The sequence below is a fragment of the Haliotis rubra genome, unplaced genomic scaffold (genome assembly GCF_003918875.1).
Source record: "Haliotis rubra isolate DU_JTF1 unplaced genomic scaffold, ASM391887v1 Scf102, whole genome shotgun sequence".
Taxonomy (NCBI): domain Eukaryota; kingdom Metazoa; phylum Mollusca; class Gastropoda; order Lepetellida; family Haliotidae; genus Haliotis; species Haliotis rubra.
In genome coordinates, this window is record NW_025764915.1 from 344,472 (window position 1) to 349,899 (window position 5,428).

Genomic DNA, 5,428 nt, shown 5'->3' on the forward strand with positions numbered 1-5,428 from the left:
GAACTTGGCGCTGCCTTGCAAGAGCAATGGCGCAGAATCCCCAACCACGTGTTCACAAGCATCAGGCAGTCGATGAGGAGACGCTGTTTGGCAGTGGTGAATGCGCGGGGCGGCCATACACGATATTGAACTGAGAAATTTCGCATTTGTATTCTTGTGACTTGACATTCTGTATACCCATGTTTTGGAACGGCGGTGTAGCCTAATGGAACTGATTATGGCACTGTCAGTGTATCGAGTGAATCACACAGATCTCAGCAATGAAATAATAACAATTTAACCATCTTACCATCTCTTGTTCTTTTAAAGTGCCCTGAAGAAAGAATGTGAAGTTTCTTTTTTGACTCAGTATAGTTCAAACACTACTTTGTATTCTGAAATAATATTGATTTTTGTCGTAATTAGCTATGTAACTGTGAACAATTTTCCTTATTCAGGTGTTCGTGACACAATTTGCTGCGTTTATACATGCATAGTTCAGCTGTATTGAGTACGGCTCAAAGCTGAAGCCAAACAAATCACATTTAGGACCGTTCATAATTTATGGCTGGGGTGTGGGGGGTGATGATGATTTTAGGGGGTGGGTGAGCAATTTTGTACGTGACAAAATTTAAAAATGATGCTTAAACATAATGGGAATAGTGGGGGCCGTGGGCGGTCATTGATTTTGTACATTACATGCTGCTTGGGGGGTGTCACTTATTTTCTACATATTCACGTTGCACATGCTTCTCCATTGATTGCATAGTTCAGCTGTATTGGGTACGGCTCAAAGGTGAAGCCAAACAAATCACATTTGGGACCGTTCATAATTTATGGCTGGGGGTGTGGGGGGTGATGATGATTTTAGGTGTGTGTGTGTGTGTGTGAGCAATTTTGTACGTGACAAAATTTAAAAACGATCCTTAAACATAATGGGAATAGTGGGGGCTGTGGACGGTCATTGATTTTGTACATTACATGCTGCTTGGGGGGTGTCACTTATTTTCTACATATTCACGTTACACATGCTTCTCCATTGATTGCATAGTTCAGCTGTATTGGGTACGGCTCAAAGGTGAAGCCAAACAAATCACATTTGGGACCGTTCATAATTTATGGCTGGGGGTGTGGGGGGTGATGATGATTTTAGGTGTGTGTGTGTGTGTGTGTGTGTGAGCAATTTTGTACGTGACAAAATTTAGAAACGATCCTTAAACATAATGGGAATAGTGGGGGCTGTGGACGGTCATTGATTTTGTACATTACATGCTGCTTGGGGGGTGTCACTTATTTTCTACATATTCACGTTACACATGCTTCTCCATTGATTGCATAGTTCAGCTGTATTGGGTACGGCTCAAAGGTGAAGCCAAACAAATCACATTTGGGACCGTTCATAATTTATGGCTGGGGGTGTGGGGGGTGGTGATGATTTTAGGTGTGTGTGTGTGTGTGTGTGAGCAATTTTGTACGTGACAAAATTTAAAAACGATGGTTAAACATAATGGGAATAGTGGGGGCTGTGGGCGGTCATTGATTTTGTACATTACATGCTGCTTGGGGGGTGTCACTTATTTTCTACATATTCACGTTACACATGCTTCTCCATAAAGATCAGCATCCCACCCCATCAATTATGAACTACCCCTTAGATAAAAGTGTTGACAACAAAATATTGTAATATCATTCAAGCTGAAAGGCAAGGAGGGTATGTGTCGGATATATAACTTCCATCACTGAGAATGAATGCTGTCAATCTAGTGCTCATTATGTATATATCTTACTTCTATAAGCATAAGTTAATATCAAAGCCCATTTTGTAGATTGAAAGTTATAAATACATTTATAAATGTGAGTGAGTGAGTTTAGTTTTACGCCGTTTTGGGCAATATTCCAGCAATATTTACCGAGGGGGACACCAGAAATGGGCTTCACACTTTGTACCCATGTGTGGAATCGAACCTGGGTCTTCAGCGTGACGAGGGTATGCTTTTACTACTCGGCTACCGCCATTTATAAATGGCGCATTTCTATGAATATTTATGTACAAGGTATGGCTTCAATATAACCAGTTCATTTGACAGACAGGTAAACGTGCTGATTTTGAATTCTTCGAGAATCAACACAGGTATAAAAAGTACTGGGCATCTAAACCTGTTTAAAGGTGATACGTATGTACAATAGTTATACCAATGAGACTTACGGCCGTCAGTGACAGTGTCAGTGTATAGACGAGTTTCTAGGAATTGTGTTCAGCGACATATTCTTTGAAAATGCACTTGAATGAGTCAATTTCAATGAATCGTATATAGGTAGACCAGTACCCGTTCCTAAGAATTACATTCAACTACATATTCAATGACGGCTTCTAAGAATTACAGGGCATTCTCCTGAAGAACCTGTCCCGGAACATACACAGTTGCCATAATTGAGACTTTGAAATGATTACAGTCAGAAAATATAACAGAGCAAAGGCCAAATGAAAATAAACGACCAACATAAATCTCTCTCTCTCTCTCTCTCTCTCTCTCTCTCTCTCTCTCTCTCTCTCTCTCTCTCTCTCTCTCTCTCTCTCTCTCTTTCTCTCTCTGTGTACAGTTACAGGGGTGTTACAAGAAGACCTTCATTTGCATGGAACACTGGCTAAATAATCACAGCCGTGTACTTTCGCAAAATAGTATTTGATCAAATAGATAAGCATCTGTTGCAACGCTTTTGAAATCTGGCATTGGAAGTCCGAAATTTACGAAATATACTAAAATCAAATTTTACTCACTGACGCGTAAAATGTCACAACTTATGATATCAGGAAATGGGTAAAGCGAATGTTTTCTGTAAATGTTGTAGAAGTCGTACCAGTTATGCAGCTGTTGAGAATGTGCCCCTGCACCGAGCGCAAAGTCCTGCCCGTATTGGTGTTGTGGTGGTAGCTATGCCGCTGCTCAACACACATACACAACTCACACACAGCATATTGACTAGACGTTGCATTATTCCCTACAGAGTACTCTGGAGATCCTACAGACCATTTCGCAGACACTTTCTTTCAATAGCATTTACATTTAAGTACGCAATTCATTGCTTCAGGTGTGTGATTGGTTGAATAGATCAGGTAGTTCGAACTGACTGACGGTTGATGCATACACTTGGTATAGTGTACACTTGGTCGAGAGATCTGTGTGGATATACTGCTGTGCGCTGTCAGGTAACAGATATTTATTTAACTATTCAGATAGTGTGAGTTGAGGGTGGTGCGTGTAGTGCAGGGCATGCTTACCCTTTTCTCGAACATCTGGTGTCATCACTGATTTTTAGGGATCTATTCATAAAATATTCACCTCGATATTGCCTTTACCTTCCAATGGAATCTCTTTCGGAGAGTGGTTATGTTCTGCCGTTGAGGTTTTGTAATGTATTAAACGAATAGTTTTGTTCGCCTTCGAATGTCAAGTGCACAGGGTATATCAATTTTATCGTGATTAATATCATCGAGACAATTGAAAAATAATTCATTCGTCCTCAGTTCGATTAAAAACACGCCATGTTAATCATAGTATACAATCCAATTACAACCTCAGTTCGATGTTAGTAGTCATAGGAAATATGTTGCTAAGGACGTCACTTCCTTAAAGTTTAGTTTTCAACACGCGTCTACTTTCGGTCACTGCTCAGTTTGCTTCCAGTATTATCAAAACAACTTAAGACAGAATCAGTATATTCCCACTGGCAACCAGTAAAAATATAAAACTGGACAATATATTCATTCCAAAAATAATTTCTGTGAAAATTGAGATCGGACACTTTGATTAGCCACTCATTAGATACACGGAGCTGCAATTATTAACGCAGTGGAGTTTTACCGCTTAGTCTATTATTTATTTGCATTAACATTCCGGTTCCAAGAGCTTCCACGCGCTTCCGGGACAGATCACTTTTGCTGAACAAACAGTTTCAGAGTTAAAGGGTGCCATTGGTTCAAAAGAGAATAATAAAATAATAACAGAACTTTTCGGCAACGTGTGCGCTTACATGTAAATGTTGGAGGTTCTCGCTCCCACGTCCCGTTGTAACCGCAGGTGTTTTCGGAAGTCCCGTTCAGTACGTAGCCTGGAATACACGAATACGTGCAACTATCTCCGTACTTCCCTCCCTGAATACATTCTACACTCCCATGCCTCGGACTGTGCAAGATTCCACACCTGCGAACTGGAGTATATATGTAACAGTGAAAAAAACCTCAACTCGTGTTATTGATCACTGGATTGTCTGGTCCAGACTCGATTATTTACAGACCGCCGCGATATTGCTGGAATAATTGCCAATCTCGCTCACTCACTTTTGTGCCATCGACAACGAGACAAATAGTTTACTGTAAGCGTACTAATTGCATTTATGCAACTGAAACCAAATAATGAGTTGAAAGTACTCTTCACTGTTAGCACTACCGTTTCCCTCGTTTCAGGAACAAGAATGGAGCGCAGTTTACCATTCTGCTTGTTGCTTTTTGCAGGTAAAAAAGTTCACGTTTTGCTCCACTTCGAAAACGTTTGGTTTTGCTTGCAATTAATATAACTCACGCTTTTGGGATATCACTGTTAGTAAATCTACAATGTTATCACACATTGTGTAGTAACATCGCCTGCTGTCGGAACTATTGGCACTCATGACAGTGTAATATCTATTACTGCATTATGTCAGCAAAAGTGCAGTACAATGGTTCTGGAGCTTACCGCAACACGCTTGATATGCGGTTTACAAAGCCATTTGATAAACGAACACCATAATCAATGTGCTCTAACGCTTCAAGACTCTAATATGTTTTTTGGCTGTTTTGTATTTACAGTATTCCTTGACGACGTGAACAGTTGTAGCAGAAGTGAGTGTACACAAGACTGGCGTTAGGGGGTAGTTAAAGATATATTCTTTCCCCAAAATACTGGATAAATGTATTTCATGAAGATTTACAGAAAAAGAGTGTTTGCATGGTGGCTCGAAGAAAAAAGTGTAGATCTTGGCGGCAGATCTGAAACATATGTTTATCTCTGACAGATATTTTGTCCGTCAATAGATCCCCAATAGTTGGCCCCTAAGCTTATTCAACAAGTGATTGATTTAAACATATGTTATTCACAAATGTGAAACAAGTAATGATCTTACCATTATTCGACCCTAACACAAAACTATGATATAAACTAAGTCAGATAAGTTGATAGGAAGACAAAAATAGAAGTGCAAGATTTGCGAGAAACTCGTATTTCAAGGTAACCATTACATTTGGATAACTGCACGAAAGTTACTTTTCAAATGAAATGGTTTGAATTTCGAGACCAACCTGATTATCTTTAATTGAAATATATCCTTATTTCAAGGGATTTTGTTCGATTATATATATATATTAGTTTAAAAAACGAGTCAGTGTTTCTATTTATTTTATATTCTATATTGT